The following is a 10307-nucleotide window of genomic DNA, read 5'->3' as shown; positions in this document are numbered from 1 at the left end:
ACTGGGTTGCCGCCATCTTGGATCCCCCAAGATTTCATGTCTTAACTCAGCTAGAGTTGTAATTGAACCTTCACCTATAGCTGCAAAATGATTGCAAAGAGTGAGCAATATTTCAAAAATTATATGTGGACTGTGGGACTTAAAGGCAGGAGGGTCTGTAAGGCTAAGTTCTAAAACGGATTGAGAGGATAAAAGAGATGTGCGAATGTAAGTATGTGAAGTTTTAAAAAAAGGTTTCAAATTGAAGAAATAGATCAAGTAATACTCTAGGTTATTTATACATATATGGAATACAATTGCAAAATGAGTTCTTATTGAGTTAGTACTAAACATTGATCTTTTTGAAGACATATTGTATACTTTTGGGCAAATTTTCACAAGAAATATCTTAGAATCATGAAGTAAATCGTGAAGTGAGTATTTATTAAAATGGTATCAGGTTTGAGAGATGAAAGACTAAAGTTACAAATGCCTGAGAAAGTGCATACTGTCCATTCAATATGATCATGGCTGGTCCCCCATCTCCATGCCACTTCCCTGCTCTTTTCCCTATACGCATTGATTATTTTACATATAAAAATTATACCACTCTCAGTCTTGAAAAATATTACTGAACAAGCACCTACAACCTATAATGTGAGGGAAAGAAGGATTTAGAGCAGCTAATGAAAGATCACACCTGCTAGGAGCATACCAGTAATCAGTTAGGATAAACCTAGGATACATATGAGTCATTTGATTTTTGTTCATAGGGATGGTTATTGAAGGCTACAGTTATGAGGGAATTACAGCCTCGTATAACAGGATTCTGAAGAGCAGTAGGAGAAGAGTAGAGGATTGGGCTTAATACAGATAGTTCTAATATAACGTTGGCAACAACAAAACCAAAAGCATTAAACCTCTATTCTTTATGTTCAACATTGTGGGGGCAAAATTGAGCTCAGCTGGTTTTGAATGCAATGCAATCTCTTAAGAGTTCAAAATGGCATGTGCAGTGCATTGCACATTTCCAAAGGAAATCACACGAAATTCCATATTTGTGAAGGTGTGAACATACACATACCAGCTTGCAGAGGATACCATTAATTAGCATGCAAGTGATTTCATACCAGCACTGTTACTTTGAAGTTCCAATCTCCAGCTAAGTAGTTTTCTAAACCTTGCACAGCTGTGCATGATGGTAAACAGTATTAAGGAGTCCTGATTAACACTATTTAAAGGGTTCACCAACAATTTACAGATTAGTTGCTGAGTCATTTCCTCCTGCTGTTGGAATAATTCTAGAAATCTTGGAAAAAGAGGGCTTTTGTGGTGCAGTGGTAGTGTCTGTATCTCTGAACCAGAAAGTCTGGGTTCAAGTCACATCTGCTCCAAAGCTAAATCACACACTGCCTGAAAGGCTGATTAAAAATGTGTAAGAGTTGCTTTCTGTAGTTAGTTAAAATTTAAACAGTGTATACAGAGTGATATGGCATGTGCTGAAGTACTTTTGTCTGATTGTAAATAAGTTAACCAGCTGGCCCTCATAGAATATGAGTTCTCTGATTGGGGCAGTTAATTAGGAAGTCCTGGCTGACAGATAAAAAGATTCAGTGTCAGGCATACTGACACTCTGGTGCACTCTGTATAAGGCAGTACGATAGTCAAGGATTGTTCATGTGTAAATAAAGGGTGACTTGGTGATGGGATACCAGCCACTATAGAGTTATTTCAACTTTTGCTGTCTAAAAAGCTTCTGGGCACCTCAGTTCAGTCTTTCTTTCTAAATAACCACACCCAGGCTTAACTAGCCACATAAACAGAAAACAGATGTCAGATGCACATAACCAACCACCAATGATGATCTAAAATTTGAGCTCTATCGTAATCTCCAAAAACCTAGTTCAACTGGCAATATCTTGGCCTGGACTGTAATTGTCCATATCAACTGACTGACAGACGACAAAAGGAGCAGTGGCTGTGTTGTAGTGATGGGATCATGAATGTTATGCCTTGGGGTGAAAAGCATATTTGAACATCATTGAACCACTGTCACTCATCTAGGATATCACCTAGGCAACCTGCCATGCTGTTGGACACAGATACCTGGACTGTTAAACTGCCCCATTTGGTCAGGCACTTACACAGCTATGATGACAGCAATGTGAACATAAAAAACAGTACAGTGAGTTTACATGACACCAGTCCCAACTATCACTGGAACACACTGACATTGGGTGAACGCTACTTTTGTTACAATGACAGCAGGCATCTTTCATCGGACACAATGGCTGATTCTGCAGGCTATTGGTGTAGCCATCCGTTCCTGTTATTAAGGATGGGCTACAAATTCTGTGCAAAGTTTTTTTTTCCCAGGTTGGAGCCAGACTCTGTTCCTTGATACTCAACTCACCTATTGGGCAGGTTTTTCAGTGCACCAAGTATTTGGTGGAAGCAGGTCATTTGGTGTCTAGACATTAAAGTGTAAAACCATAAGATGTAGGAGCAGACTTAGGCTATTCGGTCCATTGAGTGTGCTCTACAATTGGATCATGGCTGGTATGTTTCTCAACCCCATTCTCCTATTTTCTCCCCATAACCCTTGATCCTCTTACCAACCATCACCATCTTAAATACACTCAATGACATGGCCTCCACAGCCCTCAGTAGCAATAAGTTCCACAGGCTAACCTACCTCACGCTGAAGAAATTTCTCCTTATTTCAGTTCTGATGAGTCGTTACTTCACTCTGACACTTTGACCTTGAATTCTAGTGTCTCCGACTCGTTGAAATATCTTCTCCACATCTATTCTATCCAGGCCCCTAATATTCTGTAAGTTTCATTGCAATTCCCCTCCTAAACTCCATCAAGTACAGATTCAGAGTTCACAACTGCTCCTCATATGACAAGCTCTTCATCCTAGGATCATTCATGTAAACATCCTATGGGCCTTCTCCAGGCCAGCACATCTTTTTTTTAGATAGAGGGCCCAAAACTGCTCACAATATTCCAATTGCAGTCTGACCAGAGCCTTACACAGCCTTAGCAGTATATCTCTTATATTCTAATGCCCTTGAATTGAATGCTACCATTGCATTTGTCTTCCTAACTACCAACTGGACCTGCATGTTAACCTTAAAAGTACCCAGTACAAAAATTTCCAACTGTCTTTGTGCTTCAGATTTCCTAAGCCATTTCGCATTTTGAAAATTGTCTATGCCTCTATTCTTCCTACCGAGAGCATAACTGCATGCTTTCCCAAAATGTTTACCCTCTTTCATAGTCTGTCCAAGTTGTGCTGCAGCCTCTCTGCTTCCTCAACATTAAATACCCCTCTATCTATCATTGTCTCATCTGCAAACGTGGCAACAAAACCCTCAGTTCTTTCATGCAGATCATTAATGTGGTCCCAGTACTGAATCCTGCAGAACTTCACTAGTCACTGGCTGCCTTTATCCCCACTATCTAACTTCTGCCAGTCAGCCAATCCTCTATCCATGGCAATACCTTCCCCTAATTTCATGGACACATATCTTACTAAGCAGCTTCTTGTGCAGCACCTTGTCAAAGGCAGTCTGGAAAACAAATAGATCCCACCCACATTCTCTCCTTTGTCTAACTTACTTGTGTACCTCCTCAAAGAAGTCTAACAGATTTTTTAGGCATGATCTCTCCTTGATGAAGCCATGCAGACTCAACCCTATTTTAATGTGCACCTACAAGTACTCTGCAATCTCAACTTTTAATAATTGACTCTAAAATATTATCAATGACTGAGGTCAGGCTAAATGGGCTATAGTTTCCTGTCTTCTGCCTCCCCCCACCCCTCTTAAACAGGGGTGTTACATTATCCATTTTCCAGTCCTCTGGCACCCTTCCTGACTCCACAGATTCCTGAAAGATCATCAACAATCCGTCTATCAAACTCCTTAGCTGTCTCCTTCAGAACTCTTCAGAAAGTCATCATCTGACTCTCTGCAGTAAGAAGAATCTGCACTCTTAGCCCCTGGCAATCTGGCACCTGCACTTTCCATTTCTTCGCTCTGGCAATGGTGTAGTTATGCCCAGTACCTCACCACATGCAGATTCCACTTCTATGTCATCCTTTAAATTACATTTAGTTTCAGCATCTGAGCTGATGGATCCAACAATATATCATCATCTTACATGTCTGCTTGCTCTTTCCCATGACCTGAGGAGGTTGAAAATCTTGGATATCTGGAAGGGAAAAGGCTCAAAGGTGGGTTGTGGTGAGAAGAGGAAAGTAAGAAGTGCATGCCTACACCATCAGCAGCTCCTCAATCGAAAGGGATTAGGAGTTGAGAAATGGAATGGAAATTGAAGAATCAGAAATGCAGATACCTTCATCCTCAGTGGAGTCAACAAAAGTCCTTCCAAAATTGGCCAGCACCTTTTCCATGGGGATTAAAGCATGCAGACATACTGCTCCCATTCTGGTTACTTTTTACTGTTTCAATTGTAGGCCACCTTCTCCTGCTGGAAATTGTGTATCAGTAAACATCATGCAATCTGGAGATGTAGCCTTCATGATTTGAGAGCTGCGAGTTTGTGCATACAAAGAGATGTGAAGCTTTCAACAGAGCTAAATGTACAAAGGTAGATTATTTGAACGTTAAGGCTCAGTCCTGACAGATTAATATTGCTGGAAGGTAAATTTATGGGGTTCTGATGATTGGTAGCATTTGAGGCTTGTTTTGCCATTTCTAAAATATGGAATTTGAAGATTCATTCAATGAACTCAGTCCATATGATTTAAGTAAATATTCCCTGCCTTGAATCTGTGTTTTGAGAGCTTCCTTTCTGGTATTGACTTCCTCTATTATCTCCTACTGCTGTTCTTCTTAGAAGCTACTTGGATTGCTGCCACCTTGCTGGGGTTTCAGGACACTTCTCCTTGCTTCTATCTATTTAACTGAGAGCTCCAGTGCTGCATCCTGAAGCTTGGACACTCTTTCTCACTTCTGGTCAACCATATTTCACTTTTTCCCCAGATAAGATCTAATTCTATAATAATACCCTATTACTGCACCAGCCATTATATGTGTCCCTTGTAAACAGTGTTTGTTAAATTTGATCACTGCCAATATAAAACCCTTTGCTGAAAACTGCAGCCAAGTGTAAAGTGGTGAGAGTTTTATGCTGCTTGCAGATGCTTGAGACCAGAGTCAAAAAGTGTGGTGCCGGCAAAGCGCAGCCAGTCAGACTGCATCTGAGGAGCAGGAGAGTCAATGTTTTGAGGCTTAGCTCTTCAAGAATGAAGGGCTTATGCCCAAAACATCAACTCTCCCGTTCTTCAGATGCAGTCTGACTGGCTGCGCTTTTCCAGCACCACACTTTTTGACTCTGGTCTCCAGCATCTGCAGTCCTCACTTTCTCCTATCAAAAAATGATGAGTCAATCTTAAATTGTGATCACTTTCAGGGGCTGCTCATTTAACTCCCCAAAATGGTGTTATGACCAGTTGTGCAAAGAAATCAGTTCCTGGCTTTTTGACCCTCTCTTGGTCAGTCACAAGAAATATTTTTTACTTATTTTTAACACTCATTCAATTAAATAAAAACAGAAATTGCTGGAGAAAGTCAGCAGGTCAAGCAGCATCTGTGGAGAGAAAGCAGACTTAACATTTTGGACTTATACTTCTGAAGAAGAGTTACTGGACTCAAAACATTAATTCTGCTTCTTCTCCACAGATGCTGCCAGACCTGCTGAGTTTCTCCAGAAATTTCTGTTTTCATTTCAAACCTTCTACAACTGCAGTTATTTGTGTTGATTTAGTCGTCACTTCTATTAAAGATGTAGTTAACCAGATCAAAATTAAAACCTCAATTACAAGACTTTGTTGAGTGAAAGAATGAGGAATTCAATTTACTAGTCATTCCCAAACAATAATAAAACACAAGAACAAGCAATAATTTAAAAATAAATAGTGGCACGACCCACTTGGAAAAAAATCAGTGATTCTTCAGCCCCACTTTTCAGGGGTAGTCACTAAAGATAATGATTTAATCAAAATATGCAAAGTCCCCAACTTCCCTGTTGGGTCAATCAATTTAGCAGAAATCAATGTGTACTTAACACAAACTATTTATTCTAAATAAATAAATATTATCCACAGGCAAAGCAAAACTACATTTAATCTACTTGTTGAAACTCCATCCCCTAACCACACATACCCACACAGGACAAATAAAAAACATTGGCATTATGGGTGAAGGTAAAACAACTGGAAGATTATTGTTCGATGACACTGCCGCACAGGATTTGTTGAGATGTTCCTTTGCTTCTCAAGACTTTCTGTTTTTTTAAACTCCTTTTTCCAAGTTTTTTGAATGCTTCTCGGGAGGTACAGTACAATTGGTGCCCTAATTATTAAGTCTTTTAGATTTCTGGTTAAAGGTAATAGCTTGCAGCAACTGCTAGGAGAACATAATCAGTTTTATTTGAGCTTTAGTTACTTTACCTCAGAGATAGAGACGTAGCATCTGTTCTTTCAGCAGTTTAGAATTCTGCTCTGTCTGATTTGAATTGTAAACATTCAAACGGAACATCGACAAAGAAACAAGTTAGTGAGTTGTCATCAGGCTTATGACTTAAAAGTTATCCATAACTGGTCACTGTTGAACAACCAGTCTTCAATCTAATGCATCTCTCCTCCCCCACTGTTTGTAAAGCAACAGTAACATGTCCTTAAAGGTGCACCAGCTTGTTCCACGGTCCTTGGTTTTAAATATGATTTTTTTTCCATTTTAGTCCAGGACTAAAAATAAAGAAAAATAAAATAATGTGGTATTTTCAACGAAGTATCTAATGCTGATAGAAATAATAACAATTTTGAAATTTAAAAGTTTTTAGTGTCCTTGAGGTGTTAGATTTTTAACCTCAGAATACAGTTATTTATTTGTTGATTTGTATACTTAACAGTATTGAGATTCATAGGTATCTGTGCTCTCGGTGAACGGCTGTTTCCCACAGTTTACTTTTCCACTGGATGATGCCTTTGGAGACTCTGAGAGAAATAGGAGAGAGAGAGAGAGAGACTTCTAGCTTTTATTAAAAATTATTTTTTCCTTCTCTCTGCTCTGCTAGTAAAGTATGGTTCGTTTGTGTATTGTCAAGTTTGGTTCTACTATTTCCAACGTGCACTTTTACAAGATGTGCCTTTGTTCTGTTACGTTTCTTTTGAAAGTAAGTATTGCAAACTTGGAGCCAAGCAGTCTGCTCTGAGCCCAGCAATCTTTGTTTTTGTTTTAAAGTTGGAACAATAGAAGCAGCAGGAAGGGGTGGAGCTAAGCTCCCACAGAACCAGGATTTTAATTTAGCTATCAGTAGCTGTTGGGATTTGGAAGTTACTATACACTTGAGTTTTCTCTCTCTGAATTTTCTTTTGATGTTCTTTCTTCCTAGACTGGATAATTGTATGTGAGGCAATCTATTTTACTAAATTTGACATTGCCAAGGGTGTGTCAATGGGATATAGTAGAACAATTGCTGTTAAGTAATCAATTATTCTGTTAAGTTTTCCAATAGAGTTAAGTTATTCCAATGCTTCTTTCTTTTGTTTGTATTTTAACTATTGTGTGAACAAAGTGTGTTTTGTTTCAAGCCTGGCAGTTTGACCAATCAAATTGCACCCAGAACAAATCGCCGTATACTTACCTTTAAAAATAGAAATCTTGGAGTCTAGGCTATCTTCTTAATATATTTTGGTCTGGCACCTAACAACAGGACTTGTCAAACAATGTGAATTAAAATACGAAGTTCAATTTTTTTTTACACTGACTCAATTGCCTGATTTCAATGCTTTTAACTGAAATGGGAATTTTAGTGCGGTTTCATTTATTCCAATTGATATCCTGGATTTTTTCCTTCTCTGGTCAAATGATCAAGATTGCTATTTTAGCTCAGCATCTTTTCATTTTCTACAAGGACAGTCCATGAAAGGTGTAACAATGGGATGATTAAAGCTCAAATTTGGTAGTATATATTTGTCAATATTGTAATGATGTTTATATGAACGATTAAGTGAAATGCAACGGAAGTACTTGATAGCAAAGAGAACAAAAGTGGGAAAGAATCAATGTCAGTCACTATTTCTTTCCTCAAACGAAAACAGCAACATGGATGAAAGAAATAATAGTCAATATTCCATTTGCAGCATCAAGGATCAAACACTTGTCCTGGTGAGTTTTACAGAGGTTTAGCACTGAGGAATGCCAGTTCTGACCATCATTCTTCATTGTACAATATGCATTGCACAATAAATGAGTCCATGTGTTCAGTTATCTCAGTTAATTTTCTCTTATTTAATGGAATATCACGTATGGCTAAATTGAAAAGTCTAAATGACAAATCAGCAGCATTCACTATTTAATAATTGCTATTTGTCTAACCTATACTCGTGCTATGCAATCTATCTTGAATACAAATAACACGGGGAATATCATGGGTTTCCATTATCAGCGCTATTTCTGTTACATTATTATGTGTTTTACAGAAGACATTAAGTTTATCTTCTAATCAGACCCGAAACATATTTGTAATGTTGTTTGATTTGTTTCTTGACAGATTAGAATCTGCAACTCATTTAATTTCAGCTGTCATTTGTTATGATTATGTATGAATTCACTTTCATGGGTGACCCTGAAATGTGGCAGCCATATTGTATTCTTTTCAGAGATAGGACAGAGTGCATATCTTCTATACCAGAATAATGCATTTGCTATAACAGTCTGCAAAGCACTTAAGTAAATTATCTGCAGGTGGTATAGATGTTTAATTGGCCCCTAGTTCTATAATTGACAAGGGCTTTTATAACCAACCAAATGCATTTCTGCCCCTCATTAATTGAGAGGAGCATATTATAATGATATGTTAATAGGATTTAAATGAGTTCAAAATGAGATCAACAGCTGCAGGCAAGGCATGCTGACTGATTTGAATTGAGAGGTGACTGTGGAAAACTTGTGTTGTTAGTTTTGCTGATGCAAGGTAACTTCTCATGCTGAAATTTATAATAGGAATGTGAAGAATAAATAAATTCACAAGACACAAAAATGAACATTGATAGTGAAACACAATCATACACTTGTTCTTGTGTCATAGAGTATATTAATGAAAAGTTAAAACAAATATGTACTGTACATCATGTATGATGGCTTAGAAACAGTCAACAATGACAAGAAAACTCACAACACTACAGTTTATTGTCTTATTGAACTGCCCTAAGAAAAGGGGGCAATAAAAATCTGCAAGGAAAGTGACAGAGCATGGAACCTTCATTTGAAGGCAATTTGATTATGCAGGCAAACTGTTTGAATCTTTTGGTGGTAATCATAACAACAGATTGCATGCTGTGTTAAATGAACAAATCTTGTATAATCCACAATCAGTTCCAGCTAGATAAGAGCTGACAGGTAGGACCAAGAAGAAAATCCTTAACCACAAAATGAACAGAAAAGTGGCAACAAGACCAGCACAGCTCTTGGATCAAGAAGGTTGAGTAATTGTCTTTGAATAGCTCCTGGCCAAAACTTAGAAAGATACATCTTGAAATCAAGTAAGTCAGGCTATAGTCAAAAATAATGTTGATGGAAGAAAAGATCAGAAGTCCAAAGATCAGACTGTGTCTGCATGAAAAGAAGGAAAATGACATTGCAGCAGTGAACTTTAACTTCAAAAGGGAGATCAAAGTTACCTGCCTTAAAAAAAATGAAGTATTATTTTTTGTATTGTGTACACTTGGAAAAATAGCAGATTCGTGGGCATTTTAGTCAGAGGGTGAATGAAGAATTATAACTTATGTGTAGGAAGTCTAAAACAATAGCGCTGTTTACTTCTGTTTGTGGTTAGTGTCAAACAACATATACAGATATTAGAAAACAATTCTTTACATAAATGACTACTTCTACAACAGTACATAAAAATGTTATTTCTTTTCTGATTCACCAGTTCTCTTGTGGTTACTTTAAAAGACCTACACAGTGTTGCCTTGGTTAAGAATACAGAATATACCAGGATCGAACCTATTTTACTTATTACGCTCATTGTGACACTTCATTAACAGCAACAATGGATATTTTGAACAAGCCTTTTCTTATAAAAATATTCCTATATTCCGGATAAAGTTCATAATGTGTTTTTTTTCTCTAATGAATAGTGTCTTTATACTGGGAAGTACCAGCTTTATGATTGTGTGGGAAAATATGGGGTTATGCCAGTGCCTCACTGCTCTGTACTCAAACAAAGTGGGACCCTGACTAACAGTATTTGAAGAAATGCAAAAAGTTCCACTTAGCAGTATTGAGC

The sequence above is a fragment of the Chiloscyllium plagiosum genome, chromosome 13, assembly GCF_004010195.1.
Source record: "Chiloscyllium plagiosum isolate BGI_BamShark_2017 chromosome 13, ASM401019v2, whole genome shotgun sequence".
Taxonomy (NCBI): domain Eukaryota; kingdom Metazoa; phylum Chordata; class Chondrichthyes; order Orectolobiformes; family Hemiscylliidae; genus Chiloscyllium; species Chiloscyllium plagiosum.
This window is presented reverse-complemented; position numbering follows the sequence as displayed.